The sequence below is a fragment of the Panicum hallii genome, chromosome 7, assembly GCF_002211085.1.
Source record: "Panicum hallii strain FIL2 chromosome 7, PHallii_v3.1, whole genome shotgun sequence".
In the NCBI taxonomy this organism is placed as follows: Eukaryota; Viridiplantae; Streptophyta; class Magnoliopsida; order Poales; family Poaceae; genus Panicum; species Panicum hallii.
This window is the reverse complement of record NC_038048.1, coordinates 25,444,021-25,460,606: the sequence shown is the minus strand read 5'-3', so window position 1 is coordinate 25,460,606 and position 16,586 is coordinate 25,444,021. Positions and strand designations below refer to the sequence as shown.

Sequence of the window (16,586 nt, the reverse complement as noted above, 5' to 3'; positions counted from 1 at the left end):
TAAAGAAGTAATAACGTGTCACACCCGGTTTTAAAACAAAACCAAATGCTACCTATATCTATGTCAAGATCAAGTTTCATACATATAATGACATCATTAGTAAATAACAACAATAGAATCATGTAAAAGAATATAAATAAATACTTACAAGTCTACCGGAGATATGCGCTTAATCCTGAAAACAGAGGCTTCAAACTTCAGAGGCAAACAACTGGAGGCTTTGTACGCTTAGAACTCAGCATCATCTTCAGCAGACTTCACACCTTCTTCTTCTGAGCAGCGGTTAGCAAGGGTGAGTACACTTATGGTTGGTACTCAATAAGGCCACAAGAAATAACTAGAATAACGATTTAAATCCATCTTTAGGTTTAATAATCATGTGAGGGTCCAGACTGCTCTTGACCATAAGCACGACTGATATATTAGTTTTAGACACTCTACAGAGGTTGTACACTTTCACCACAAGTTGTGTAAAAGTTCAGAAGAACTTTGGACCCAACCATGCTACGCTAGCTAGGCACAATACCACACTTCCAAGGTGTGATTGCATAGGGATGCTACGAGGCCTTTACAAAAGATTCCCTAATAAGAAGTAGCCCGCTAAGGTTCCCGGAGGAGTAGCAGAGCATAAACCTCCCTAAAGGGCATAGTGTCTTAGCAAAGCCCACTTTCCTAGAGCACCGGGTTATACTAGAGTCTCTAATTAATTAGCTAAGACTAGAGCCATATGGTTCTCGTGGTTGTACTATTTTCTTGGATGGTTCTCCACGTTCTAGTTAATTTATTGTATTCTTATAAATAAGCATAGATAGAAGGATGGTTAGGGTCACTTGCCTTCTCCAACGGAAGTTACTCTTACTGCTCTTCAGCTCTTGCTCTCTTGAAACTCTTGATCTTCAAGCTTTCGAACAGCACACCTTCTTGAAGCAATCATCGGGCACAACCATACAAGCAAAATAAATAAGTGCAGCTAAGAACAATACACCAATCACATAAAGGCTTTAAAAGAGCATACTAAAGGATATGGCTCGATTCTATGGATCATGCGAACGCAAGAAACGCTGAAAACGGAACTAAGGTTGAAAAACTACAGTTATCGAAAGATTTGAATTATAAAAGAAAATAAAAGAACTATAAGCTTCATTTATTTTAGTTAGAAACCACATGTAAAGTATATTTAAAATAAATTATCCCTTGTTGCAATTAACTCATATTAGACGAGGTAAAACTTAGTCAAATTTTATATATAGTTGTCTATGTACAAATTACACTAATTAAGAAATTAATTAGAAAAAAACTTGTGAGAGCATATAAACGCATAGCTTTATCATTCGTGATGAACTAAACAAATTATTTTTAAAAATATATTTAAGTTGATATTAAGCATATTAACATCAATTATGAAAATCGAGATAAACATCTAATTAGCTTTTTAGATGAGAGAATATTAATTAAACTAAATCTATATTTAAATTTTAAAGTAGGAACTACGACACAACAACGCCACTAAATGATAGCTTAGGATTTTAGAAGATTAACGCAAAAGGAACGGGTTAAAACGGATTTAAAACAGCGACTCTACAAAACAAACAAGACTATAAGGACCTAGTCGCGATTAACTATAGACTTGAAGGGCTAGCAGAAAAGATACGCAAGACACAGTAAATTGTGCTCGCAAAAAGAGCAAAGGTTAGGGTTAGATCTGCAAAAGATTAGAGTTGGGGCTGAACTAGAAAGATGTAAAAGATCTACGGAGTTCTGTAGATTTCGCAAGATACAAAGAAAACTGTAGGAATTACATTATTTTGCAGGGGCTAGATCGCAAAAACTCCATCTCCTCCATGGCTGGCGGACAAAAGCTTCTTTCCTGCTGAAATTCTGGCGATTTAGGCCATGGGAGACCGGGGAAGAGGGGGAATAGAGAGAGGAGGTCGAGAGGAGCCCATTTCGCCGCTTACCTTTGGCGGAGATGCACCGTGGTTGCTGGATTTCGCCGGAAAAAGAGGTGGCGGCGATCTGTTCTGTCCTCGGCGAGCAGAATATGAGGCGGTGGTTCTGCACAGCAGGGACGCGTGTAGGAGAGGTGCAGGAGGAAGCGGGCAGGGAGGGGCGAGGCGCGGCGCTGGGGCTCGTGTGCCTAGGGGCGGCAGCAGTCTACATAGAACGAGCGAGGAGAGGGAGCAGGAGGCGAGGAGCAGGAGCGAGGGAACGGCGAGGCAGGGGCTCGGGGGTGCTTTATATAAGCGGAGGAGGGTTGAAGGAGAGACTTGGCAGAGAGAGGGGCGGTGATGCACGGTTGCCGGCCGTGATGGCCATAATGGCATCAGCCGAGTGGATGTGGGAGAGGAGGCGAAGGGGTCGTGGTGGCGTCAATGATGGCAGCAGTGATGGCGAGCAATAGAGGAGGGAGGAAAGGCGAGCAGGTGCGGAGGGAAATGGCTGGCGGCGCGTGTGTGGTGCAGGGGAGGTGGACAGCCGGAGGTAGGAGGAGCAGCTGACAGGCGGGTCCGGGGCGTCACAGAGAGAGAGAGAGAGGGAGAAGGGGAGGCGGATTGGGCGGGGTGGGCGAGTTGGGTCAGGCCGAGATAGGTTCGTGTGGGCCGAACTGGCTTCGTCGGTCATGGACCGAGAAGAAAAACAACGGGAAGTAGAAACAGCGGGGAAAAAGAGTTGGACTTGCCGGTTGGGTCGGCCGGGTTCGGGTCAACACAAGCTCAACCCGTTAACACAAAGATAGCCCGTTTGGAGGGAGAAATGTTAGAGAACAGGAAACTCGTTGGGGCATCTTAGGGTGTCGGATAGGCTAGAGGAAAAAGAATGGATGGTGATATAACGATCAGTCCGACCGCAATGAGAAATTATTAGGAACTAAAGGATGAGACAAAGAAAGGAAAACGAGCTTGGTGAGCTCCCTCATCTCATAGAAAAACTTTTGGACAACTCCAACTCCACGAAGGAAGGTGATTGGTGGTGAGTAGCGGTCAGAAAAAAGAAGTAGAATTGTTTGGCTAGATATTGAAAAGATTTCGGCCAGACAAAGTTCTAAGAATTGATTTAGGATTATAAGTAAGACTGGGATTAAGAGGAAACCTAATCATATTTTAAATTCATTTTTAATTTCATTTTTCACCCAAAATATTATGTACTCAGCATGAATGCAAGATAAACAACACAACTTCATTTAATTTAGAAAAAACAACTAATTGTTTTTTTCTTATACTAAATTTCCTGTCAAGAAAATAAATGTTGAGTAAATTTTAAAATTATGAGAAAATCATTGCCTTACTTTTCTTGCTAATCATATCCTAAAATCCAACAATTTCAAGGTGTGACATAACCTTATGGTCACATGATTCACAAGTTATGAACTATTATAAAAGCATAAAAATACTACTCCATATTATGAAAAATCTACGCGGCTAACATGCAAGCGAGATGTAAAAAGGTGCTGAATTTGTTCGTGCAACAGTAAAATCAATCTAGATGTGGTCAATGAGATTATTTTAATTGTCAATTTTCTCCTACAACCGTAAATTTTCTAGATCCGAGAGAATATTCTGTTCTAGATGAGTAATTTTGTACTATGGAGGAATGATTTTGCATATAAGATGAGGGTAAATTTTTTAATGCTAAGAGTACTTTTCATATATTGGCCACCTGGATGATCGATCCAGCCCCTCGCAGGTTGAGCAACGTAGTCGTAATAAGGTAGTATGGGAATGATTGAAGCATAACAAGCAGTAATTATTTGATGCACACGACCATAACAATCAAATTAAAGGTCTTAAAAACCAAACACTTGTTTATAGATGGACCATGTAAGTACTATCAGAGTGAATGACACATGAACTGTAAATATTTGCTGTAATACATATGGCATCTTACAAATCACAGTTATTTGTACAACAGGAAAGTAAGCATTTGACAAGTTGATTGGGAAGCAAAATATTTAAATAAATTTGTTTTTATAATTTACTGCCTTCCTCTATTCCTCCACTTCAATGGCAATCCCCAACTTCAGGTTTGGTATCTTGAAGCCCGAATGTCCATTATGTTAGAGCACAATAAATTAATTAGTTCAATTATTCATCATACTAGCTTCAGTAGTGCATAGCTTACAAGAACAAGAAAAAAGTAACTAATGTCTTGCAGAATTATTTCCACCGTAGTATGACTTCACGTGAACTGATGAAGTGGTCGTGCTGTTGTCTCGCTGCGTGACCTCATGGTCGCATGATTGTTTCAAGTTCAATATACTCTGTGAATCCATGTAGAAGAATCAGTAGAGCCTGCGGATTAGTACTACTGATTCCGTGAAAAAAATTTGATGCATGTTCAGCTCTATTGTTAGGCAATTGGCGATGGAAGAGGAAACTATGAGACGTAGTTCAGGTGAATCAGATGTGGTTTCTACGTGAGCATACCGTGCCAGTTTTAAAATTCACGGTGGATTTGCATCTTAGATTACTGGAGATGAACATTGGGGGGGGGGGGGGGGGGGGGGGTCAAATAAGCATGTGGGTGGTAAAACTCACCTGGTATATGAGCGCTCCCCCCACACATCCGCCGGTTGCGTGGCCTGCTTTCTGCCAGAGGCTAGTTGGACGGCCACGGACTCCGGCTGGGTGGCGACGGTGCTGGAGGAGCCTGGCAGCCGGAGGCCAGTTGGACAGCCGCTGGCTTTGGCTGGGCGACATCGGCGGTGGATGAGCTCGGCAGCCGGAGGCCAGTTGGATGGTTGCCGGCTCCGGCTAGGCGGCGGCGTTGTTGGAGTAGCCCGACCGGCTGGAATACAACCGAATCGATGCTATGCCCATCCGGCAAAGATGCTCCGGCGAGCACCTTGATTATAGATGGAGTGAGGGGGAGAACGTGTGTGGGATACGGCGTCGAGTGTCTCCAGCGAGTTCGCTAGAGCCTCTGGGGGATGAGGAGAGAGAAGATGGTAGTTAATTGGGATATAATCAGGGGAGGAAAATCCGTGCATATCTTTACAGCTGTGAGCTATTGATGGCATGATCCCCGAGAGTTTGAACCGTTCTTATAGTCTATCTAAGACCTTGTTTAGATTCCAAATTTTTTGCAACAGTGTTACTGTAGCACTTTCGTTTGTATTTGATAAATTTTATCTAATCATGGACTAATTAGGCTCAAAAGATTCATCTCGTGATGTACAATTAAACTGTGTAATTAGTTATTTTTTTACATACATTTACTGCTCCATGCATGTGTCTCAAAATTGATATGATGAAGAGAGAGTGTAAAAAGTTAGAATTTGGAGGTGAACATCTTTTTACAGTTTTACCCGCTGTTACGCCTTTAATACGTGGGGTGGTTGGCTGGTGGTTTTGGTGAGCATTTATTTTCCGCTTGGCGGAGCTGTGGGCGGCAGCGTCGAGATGTTGAATATTAATCAACACGTTGGTCGTAGAATAGTAGTTACCTATATATATTAATAGTAGTTATATAGATTATAAAATATTAATGGTGTTTAAAGAAATAGAACTAGATTTGCAAATTGCGAATTGTATTCATACCATAAAACTATTTCTATGGATTAAATAAAATTAAGAATCAACAATAGTGGCACACTTAAAAATTCGCGTGGCAAATAAAACCACTTGAAAAATATTATTAGCATAATAATATCTACACATGTCACTCGAAAATAATTAAAAAAATCACTCTACATTTGCCACATGTAAACTATCGAAAATATCTTCTCTCAAATACAAGTCATCGTTCTATATATCTCAAAGAAATAAAAAAAATCATGCTCATTGTCACTAATTCTAAAAATCACAAATTTCCCTAGCATGAAATGAAGCATAAAAACCATCAAAGAAGAGAGGATAAAGGTGCTAAACTTTTGAGCACTTGGATGAGTGAAATCCCCACAAATTTTGAGAAAAATGGGCAGCACCTCCTCTTTAAAACACTACGGAGAAGAAGAAGCTAGCCCGAGCTGGGTCAAACGGTTGGCTCGGGCTTAGGAAGGAAGAAAGGTGCTGGTATATAGAAGGCAGATTAGTACCGGCTGGTGGCTCCAGCCGGTGCTACATCTCTCAACTTAGTATCGGCTGAAGCCGCCTGCCGGTATAAAATGCCCTCAGCTCCATTTAGTATCGGCTGGAGCCACCAGTCAGTACTAAGTTGCCGCTGGGGGAGTCTAGCCGTTGCCCCCCAACGTTTGTAGAGCACTTTAGTACCGGCTGCCGGCTCCAGCCGGTACTAAATGGCTTCTCGGGGCACTGTTCTTACGGCTTAGTACTAAATGTGCAAGTTAGTTGAAAGATATCTAGGCCCCTAAGTGGGTTTTGGTGTTTAGATGACAAAACACATATACGTTTAATCTCGTTATCTAGCATGTGTGCAGGTGCTAAAGTTGAACAAGAAAAACATATGATGAAGTACGACCCCTCAAAAGGAAGTGAAAAAGTGGTGGTTAAAATTTACTTAAAGAGTAGACTTTTATTTTGTTTTTGAATATAAGAACCCCGTACTATCAAGAGAGATTTTGATGTGCAGGTTTTGACTTAGAACTCATGCTTAAGAGAACCCATACAAATACTTGTGAGCCATAAAAACCACTTTGAAATGATATTTTGAGAGTGTCTTTGCCAAAATCAGAGTCTCCGGGTCTCTGTCCGGAATGTCCGGGAATAATGTCCGTAGTATCCGGAAAAATAGCCGGAGTATCCGGGTACCCTTTCACCAACGGCTAGTTTCTGTGAGTGAGGGTATAAATACCCCCATATCCCTTCAACCAGCTCTCTCTTGCCTATTTTTCAAGCTGAACAGCCTCACAAGCCTTCCAGGAGCTCTCTCACTTCATCTCTTCATTTCTTGAGAGATTTCCTTGAGGGATTCAAGTGAGAGTGTTGCAAGAGACGAAATCCGTGCTAGTGAGCTGCATTCCATCCTTTCGAGCACTTAGTCTTCGTTAAGCCGGTGGATTCAAGTTTGTTACTCTTGGAGTTTTGAGCTCCTAGACGGCTAGGCGTGCTCATGAATGCTCAGCTGAAGTTGTGAGCATCACAGGAAGTTTGTAATCATCTTTTCTCTTGGAGGAATTCATAGTAAGTGACCTTGGGCTTGAATATTGGTCTCGCCCTTGGGTGAGAAGCATAGGAGTTCTTGAGCACCGTCTCTTGAACTCTTCCTCGACGGAGACGTAGCTCCTATGGGAGTGAACTTCAGGAAATAAATCTCTATCTCTCCGTGTACTCTTCACATAAGTTTTTATCTATTTGCTTGTGAGACTAACTTTCTAAGGTTTGAGTTTGATCTACTTATTTACAAGCTTCTAGCTTGAACCAGCTTGTGAGAAACACTTAGAAGGAACCCCTGGTACTTGCAAATTTACTCGATCTAAATTTCGTGCTCCTATACTATAGTTTGTCACTGAACTTTTATACCCAGATATTCCAGATATAATATCCAGAAACTCCAGACTTGAGCATCCGGACATTTGGGTTACTGACTATTTGAAAAGTGTTTTAAAGTTGCAGATTAGACTGTTCAGCCCCCTCTAGGCATCTTGAGGTCTTTTCATTAGTACCGGCTGTCTTACGGACGCAGACGAATAGTCACTTCTTTGGTAGTGCAATGGCCGGCTGGGAAGAATCTGCCGTGCTCGATAGGACCAACCATCGTCATGCCGTGGCAATGGCCGGCCGGGAAGAATCAGCCTCGTGTGAACACGACGCAGGGGCATCCCGGTGGCCACGCATGCATCCTGGTGGTGCGTTCCTGGGCGCGTGGCCAATGGGGGAGTGGGAAGTTGAGGGCGAGCAGCGCGATGGACGGGCGAGCAGGAGTGGGGGCGAGGGAGAGGGCGAGGGCACTGCGGCGGTCGAGTAGAGACGGGGTTGCTGGAGAGGGAGCTTGGGCGCAGGTGCCACGGCGGTCGGCCAGCGGTGATTTTAGACGCGATGGGCGGGTAGGACCGCGGCTGGTGAAAAAAACAATTGGTTTGGGGCAGAAACATCCCCCAACTCAACAATTTTTATGGATCTATCCTTCCTCCCACCTCTCTTCACGCTGACAGGTGGGTCCAGGTGAGGGTACGATGGACCCGATATGGGTAAGAAAAGTTTTCAACAGATACAACAGATACACCAGATGGTCTTGCTGCATTCTAATTTAGGTACACCTGCTCTCCAGCCCTACTATTATGAAATGGAACCACATATTTTAAATATGTAAATTTGCCACTTTGAAATTTCATTTTCTTTTCCTAACAAATGGCACTAATCAAGAATTTTAGTTACAATATGGGATATGAAATTCTAGATTGTTCACACCTTTTGTTATGGTGCAACCCATCACTACAGGAAAATAGGACATTTTCGTCGGCCACATTTAATTTCGTCGGCCAAATAGGCGGCCGACGAAAATATTCAATTTATTTCGTCGGCCGAAATAGGCTGATGAAATTACGACTTGTTTTCGTCAGCCCGGAAAGGCCGACGAAAACATGTCGCTATTTTTGTTGGCTAGCATCTAGCCGACGAAAAACAGGACCTATTTTCGTCGGCTAACACCAGGCCGATGAAAGTACGACCCTATTTTCGTCGGCTAACCTAAGCCGACGAAAATAAAGTTACCCTAACTACCGCAGTACCCCCACACTCACACCTTTCTTCCTCTATCGCTCCCCAGCTCGACCCCGCGCCCGCCCGCCCGCCCCGCCGCCGCCACCCACGCCGCCGCCGCCCGCACCGCCGCCCCGCGCCCCCCGCGCCCCGTGCGCCTTGCCGCCCACCGCCCGCCTCGGTCCCCGCCTTCGCCCAGCGCCGCCCCGCGGCCCACGGCACCGCGCCGCCCGGCCCCGCGGCCCCGCCGCCGCCCCGCGCGTGCCCCTGCCCACGCGTGCCCCTGCCCCTGCCCGCGCGTGCCCCTGCCCGCGCGCGCCTGCCCGCGGCGCGCCGCCCCCCGCGCGTGCCCCTGCCCCTGCCCCGCGCGTGCCCCTACCCCGCGCGTGCCCCTGCCCGCGCGCGCCTGCCCGCGGCGCGCCGCCCCCCACGCGTGCCCCTGCCCGTGCCCGTGCGCCGCGCGGCTGCCCGCGCACGGCCCTGCCCGTGCCCGTGCGGCCCTGCCACCGCGCGCGCCCGTGCGCCCCTGCCCCTGCACGTGCCCGCGCGCCCGGGCGCGTGCTGCCCCGCCCGCGGCCGTCCGCCCTGCCCGCGCCCGCGCGCCCCGCGCCCCTGCCCGTGCCTGTGCACCATGCGCCCCCGCGCGCGGCAGCCCTTTGCCCCGCCCGCGCCCGCGCGCCCTTGCCCGCGCGCGCCCCTGCCCCCGCGTCCCGCGCCCCATCCCGTTGCCCCGCGAGGCCCTCTACCCGCGGGCTCCCGCGTGGCTCTGCCCCGTGGCCGCCTCCGCCGCATCGCGCCCCCGCGGCCGCCACCGCCGCCAAGGCCCCACGCCGTGCCCCCGCTGCCGCCGCCGCAGGCACCCGCGGCACACCGCGGCCCACAGGTATGCTTGCCCGTTCTCTTTGCTGCTAGTTTTGAACTGACCGAATAACTATTAAACTTAGTGATGCATGGTTGTCCACTAGATAATTATTTGTATTACTCTTAAATTGTATTACTCTTAAAATATTTGTGTTACATTTCCTAGATAATTATTGTTTGCTTAGTATGGTTAATGAAGTAATATTTCTCACTTTCGTTATGAAGTAGCTTGTTTGAGAAAATGAGAGACGATCGAAGTTGGATGTATGATGGTTGGACAAGTAACAGAATACCTACGCGAGAGTGGATGGTCAACACACAGGCTTTTGTTGATCATGTATTTTCCTTGTCTCCTGGTGGTGGTTTGGCAAAGTGTCCATGTAACAAGTGTCAGAATTGTTCTCGTTAAGTCAAGATTGATATGGAGCGTCACTTATGCAAGTGGGGTTTCATGCCGAACTATAAGAGGTGGTATGAGCATGGGGAGTCACAGGAGCAGGAGCCGTACAACCTAGTTGATAGCTTTGAGGAGAACGAAGATAGGATGGATGCAATGATGGATGATTTTGTCCAACAGGTTGAGAATGCTGCTGAGGTACCGGAATATTTTGGTCTGCTTGCATCATCAAAAGAACCATTACATGGGGCCACTACTTTATCACAGCTTGCTGCTGTGACATGGTTAATGGCTATAAAGTCCAAGTACAACTTTTCAGTAAGTTGTTACAATGATCTTGTTGACTTAATTTCGGACATGCTTCCGAAACCTCACAAGTTCCCGAAAGATTTTTACTACTCAAAGAAGCTGTTAGCTGGTTTAGTGATGCCGTATCAAAAAATCCATGTGTGCGAGAACAATTGCATGTTATTTTGGAAGAACAATGAAAATCTCAAGTACTGTTCGTTTTGTAAGAAGTGCAGATACAAGAAGGTGGTGAAAAAGGATGGAAGTGTGCAGATAACAAGTGTGCTCGTTAAGGTGTTACGGTACCTACCATTGAAACCCAGGCTTCAACGGTTGTACCTGTCTCTGAAGACTGCAAAACATATGAGATGGCATAAAGAGGGAATTTGTAATAATACAGGATGCATGAGCCATCCATCTGATGGTACAGCTTGGAAGGCTCTCGACCATTATGATCCAAGTTTTGCAAGTGACCCTCGGAATGTGCGTGTTGGGTTGGCCACTGATGGCTTCACTCCCTTTAACTCAAATGCTGCCCCCTACTCATGTTGGCCAGTGATAACAATTCCATACAATCTTCCACCATCATTATGCATGAAAGATGAGTATGTGTTCTTGACCCTCATTATACCTGGTCCTGACAATCTCGGTAAGCGTTTGAACATGTTCATGGAACCATTGATTGATGAGCTGCAAGACTTGTGGAATGGAGTTAGGACATATGACAGCAGTCGGAAGGAATACTTCAATATGCGAGTAGCATTTCTTTGGTCTATTCATGATTTTCCTGCATATGGAATGTTCTCGGGATGGAGCACGCACGGTCGTCTATGTTGTCCGATATGCATGGGTGATACAGATACTTTTCGTTTGAAATATGGTGGCAAATTCTGCTTTTTTGACTGTCACCGTCGGTTCTTGTCTCATGATCACCCGTTCAGGAGTCAACGAGATGTCTTTCGCAAGGACACAATCGTTACTAAGGGTCCACCCAAGCGTTTGACCGGTCAAGAGATTGTAGCAAGCCATTGTCGGTTAATTGCCACAGATGATGGGTACGAAGGGGTCAAAGAGGAGCATAATTGGACTCTGAAAGCATCTAGGCCCCTAATTCGAGTTTTGGTAATTAATGACAACGGTTTGTGGATTAACAACTCCTTATGAGAAAATGAGCATAGGTTGATCCACGGATGAATGAGAGTTATTTGTGAACGTGTGGATCTTTGGAGACGATGAGCAAAAGCTTGGGCTCAAGGCAAAGGTATAAAATAGGGTCTTTTGAATTTTACCGGTCACAAGGTGTTTAGTGGATGATAAGTGACCGGATTTGTTGGATAGATAGCCGTACTATCAAGAGGGGTCATGTACTCGTGCTTGACGGGTCTCTAGTGCCATTTTGCTCAAAATATCTAAGTGCATGCATGAGGGCTAACTACGCTTTGTCGGGTTTTGAAAAAGAACAAGTTTGAGAGCTGTCTGCTTAAGCGCGGACGGTCCGCCCCTTGGGTGCGGACGGTCCGCTTCCGTTACAGAAGGTTTAGTGGGAATCTCTTGTGGCCGGCGGACGGTCCGGCTCTCTTGGGCGGACGGTCCGCCACTCTAACTCACTTTCATTCCAGAAAGGGTGTTCTCTGGTCTGTCTAAATGGTCTGGTCCGCGGACGGTCCGCCGCTGGGGCGCGGACGGTCCGCGGGCTCTCTGATAACTTGATCCAGAAACATTGCTGTCTCTGCCTGTTCTTCTAGGATGAACTGCGGACGGTCCGCTGGCTAATTTTAGGTCTGTTCCAGAGACTGTCTTGTCTTTGGAGTTGTGGAACTCTTAACCGCGGACAGTCCGCCGCTTGGGCGTGGACGGTCTGCCAGGGCTGTAACGGCTAGTTCTGACACGCATTTAATGCTCTCTGACTCTCTGGTTTATAACGGCGGACGGTCCGGTTTTTGAAACCGGACGGTCCGCGATCTCGCAGAAAAGACTGTAACGGCTAGTTTTTGATGGGATGTCTATATATACCCAATGCCCGGCCTTTGGGTCTTGCTCTTGGCCATTTGGACTGCATTCTTGACCCTCTAGTGCTAAGACATCCCTCTCTCTCACACACTTGCTAAGGATTTGCATTTTTGAGAGTGAGAGTGCTTCCTAGTGCATTGCATCAAGAGTTTGAGCTTTGTGGCACTAGGGAATCTTCAAGCAAGGATCATTGGCTTGTTACTCTTGGGAGTTGCCGCTCCCTAGACGGCTTGGAGAAGGTGATTTCGTGGAGCTTCTTGAAGGAGATTGTTGAGAAGCCCCGATTTCGGTTGTGAGAGGTTTTGTGCTCACCTTACCGGAGTGGTGAAGAGCAACTCTAGTGAAATCGAGGTGTGGAGCGGTTCCTTATTTCTAGCCGGCTCAAGATCAAGAGGTTCTTGATAAGAGGAGCGGTTGATTCTTGGAATCCACCTCAACGTGGATTAGGGGTGACCGGCAAGTCATCGACACCACGGGATAAATTTGTGTGTCAAGCTTGGTTATCTTTCTTGCTCACTTTAATTGTTGTTTTATTTTGAGAAATTTACTTTACTAGAGCTTGAATTGTATTTTGTCACCCTAGGTTGCAAACCTTTCTAGAGATAGTAGTAGCATGACATAGGGCTTTCTTTTGTTACTAATTAAATTTCTCTAGTGTTGTTGGTTTTAATTTTAAACCGCCTATTCACCCCCCCCTCTAGTCGGTGTTCTTGATCCTACAAGTGGTACCAGAGCTAAGTACTCCATTAATTGCGGATTTAACCATCTTGGAGTAGAACAATGACTAGTGATAATGGAATTCATGTTGGGAAGCCACCGTTCTTTGATGGGAATAATTATGATTATTGGAAGACTAGGATGTCGGCTCATATCAAAGCCATGAGTAGAAAGCTATGGAGAGTGGTAAATGATGGATATATCATTTTGGACTCAAAAAATTTGACACCCCTAGAAGAGGAAAATGAGATACTAAATGATCAAGGGGTCAATGTGCTCTTTAGTGCCCTTGGTGTGACTGAATTTAATAGAGTCAAGAGTCTCACAAATGCACATGACATATGGGAAAAGCTCATGGAAATTCATGAGGGCACATCAAGTGTGAAAGAGGCCAAGTTAAATTTGCTTAAGGGCAATTTTAGTGAATTTACCATGAAGAAGGATGAGAGTATAGCCGAGATGTTCAACCGGCTAAATGACATTGTGAATGACCTCAAGGGACTTGGATTTGAGGTACCGGATGCGGATTTCAACCACAAATTTCTTAGATGCCTTCCGGAAAGATATGATACAATTGTGACCTTGCTTGTAAGGTCAAATGTGAAGACCGCAACTCCCACACAAATATTGGGAGAAGTTCTCTCACATGACATGTTCAAGAATTCTCAAGATGAAGCTCATGGGGGAGAAATTGACATGAAAAAGAAAAGTGTGGCATTCAAAGCTCAAGATAGCAAAAAGGAAGAAGAAAGTGAGTGTCAAGAAGAAGAATTGGATGAAGAGATGGCTCTCTTTGTCAAGAGATTCAATAGAATGATGAGCAAGAAGAACTTTGGCAAGAAAGGTCAATCATCAAGAAAAAATCCTTTTATGGACAAGACTTGTTTCCAATGCGGTGAAATGGGTCATATTAGTGTCAATTGTCCAAACAAGAAAGATGACAAGAACAAGAAGGACAAGAAAAATGATGAAAAGAAGAAGAAGAAGTTCATCTAGAAGAAGAAGAATGGTCAAGCTTATTTTGTTGAGTGGGATTCCGATGCAAGCTCCAATGATGATGATGATGATGATGACAAGCCATCCAAGGGAGTTGCCGGGATCGCCATCAAGGAGGCTCCATCTCTCTTCTCCACACCACATTGTCTTATGGCAAAGGGTGGTGCAAAGGTACAGCAAGATGATGAACTTGATGAACTTTCATATGATGATCTTGTTGAAATGCTCAATGATGCCGATGAATTCATGACTAAAGAAAAGGCCAAGTTAAAGGAATTGAAGTTGAAGTTTTCTTCTCTTCAAGATTCCTATGAGGAGCTAAAGACTTCACATGAGAATCTCAAAGAAACTCATGAGAAGCTTGAGGAAGCTCACAATGCCCTACTTAATCATGAAAGAAAAGCAACATTGAGCATTGGTGTGAGTTGTGACTTAATTGATGATAAACCTTGTGGTTCTAGTTCTACTAGCTCTTTTTGCACCAAAATTGATGACTCATCTTGCAATGAATCTCTCATTATGGAAAATGATATGTTAAAGAAAGAGGTTACTTGCTTGACTAATGATTTGAGAAAGTGCTATGATAGTAGAGCCATGTTTAATCATTGTTGGGCAAGTCAAAAGTTCACCTTGAACAAGCAAGGGTTTGGATATATTCCTAAGAAAGGGAAGAAGTCTTTTGTGCAAATCAAAACTACCTTTGTGAAGAGTAGTGGTAGGTCATATTGTGAAAAATGCAAGAAGGTTGGTCATGTTGAGAAGAATTGCACCAACATGAAAGTCATATCCTTTGATTCAAGTTACATTCTTATGAGAAATTCAAATGGCAATGTTAGTGCAAAATTTGTTGGAATACCTATAGATGGTGCTAAAAAGAATGCCATTTGGGTACCAAAAGTCTTGGTTGCTAACGTTGAAGGACCCAAGAAAGTTTGGGTACCTAAAAGAGTTATCTCTTTGTTGTAGGTAAACTACAAGTCCGGAGGAAGACATTGGGTACTTGATAGTGGATGCACTCAACACATGACCGGAGATCCAAAGATGTTTTCCTCTCTAGATGAGAATGTGGATGGCTATAGTGATATTATCTTTGGTGACAATAGCCGAGGCAAAGTCAAAGAAGTTGGTACAATTTCAATCTCAAGTGATCATTCTCTTTCAAATGTATTGTTGGTTGATTCTCTCAAGTTCAATCTCTTAGCGGTCACTCAACTTTGTGATTTTGGATATAAGTATAGTTTCACTAAAGATGATGTTGTAGTGACTAGCTTGGATGGAAAAAATCACATCTTTACGGGATTTAGATATGAGGATGTATATCTTGTGGATTTTGCTACTAAAGAAGCCAACTTGTCTACATGTTTGTTCACTCAATCATCTTTGGGTTGGTTATGGCATAGAAGACTTGGTCATGTTGGCATGAAACAACTCAACCGTCTCATAAAGCATGATTTAGTAGTTGGCTTGAAGAATGTGAAGTTTGAGAAAGATAAGTTATGCAGTGCATGTCAAGCCGGGAAGCAAGTTGCAAATGCTCATCCAACTAAGAGTGTCATGTCAACCAAGAGACCATTGGAATTATTACATATTGATTTATTTGGTCCTACTACTTATAGAAGTATTGGTGGAAATTGCTATTGTCTTGTGGTAGTGGATGATTACTCAAAGTATACTTGGGTTTTCTTTCTTCATGACAAAGCCGATACTTATGACATATTCAAGAAATTCTTGACAAGGGCCGAAAATGAATTTGAACTCAAGGTGAAGAAAGTGAGGAGTGACAACGGAAGTGAATTTAAAAACACAAGAGTTGAATAATGGTGTGATGAGAAAGGAATCAAACATGAATTTTCAACCAAGTACACTCTGGAACAAAATGGTCTTGTTGAGCGGAAAAATAGAACCTTGATTTATATGGCAAGATCAATGCTCTCCAAGTACAATGTTTCCGATAGTTTTTGGGCCGAAGCAATCAACACGGCTTGTCATGCGTCCAATAGATTGTATTGCCATAGATTCCATAACAAGACCCCATATGAGTTGCTCATTGGAAGGAAACCAAATATATCATATTTTAGAGTATTTGGTTGCAAATGCTATATTCTCAAGAAGGGAACTCGGTTATCAAAGTTCCAAAGAAAATATGATGAGGGTTTTCTTCTCGGGTATTCATCTTGTAGCAAGGCTTATCGGGTCTACAACAAAACACATGGTATTGTTGAAGAAGCATATTATGTTGAATTTGATGAAACAAATGGGTCTCATAATGAACAAGAAAATCTTGATGATGTGAGAAGTGATGGTTTAAGAAATGCAATGAAAAATATGTCAATTGGTGATGTTAGACCAAGAGAAGAAGATGAAAGTGATGATGGTCATTCTATCTCTATTAGAGTTAATCCTTCAACCTCTATCTCAAATGATCAAGCACAACAAATAGTACAAGATTCTAGTAATGATGATTCTCAAGTGCAAGATCAAGTTGGTACATCAAGTACACCTTCTCCATCAACTCAAGAACCCATCGCTCTTCAAAGAACTCATCATATTCTTGCAAAGGATCACCCCGTGGATCAAATTATGGGTGATATTAGTAAGGGTGTCCAAACTCGATCTCGCATTGCTTCATTTTGTGAACATTATTCTTTTGTATCTTTTCTTGAACCTAACCGTGTAGATGATGCATTGAGAGATCCGGATTAGGTGAATGCTATGCATGA

General features: G+C 44.3%; 1 long non-coding RNA gene across 1 annotated transcript; it reads right to left on the bottom strand.

The window, feature by feature from the left end:
• Positions 1–3,834: 3,834 nt before the first annotated feature.
• LOC112900336 lies at positions 3,835–4,987 on the bottom strand. The gene is made up of 2 exons (XR_003230188.1): positions 4,536–4,987; positions 3,835–4,258 (listed from the first exon to the last, which is right to left on the bottom strand). It is a non-coding gene; the product is annotated as an uncharacterized LOC112900336 (long non-coding RNA).
• Between the last annotated feature and the right edge of the window lie 11,599 nt (positions 4,988–16,586).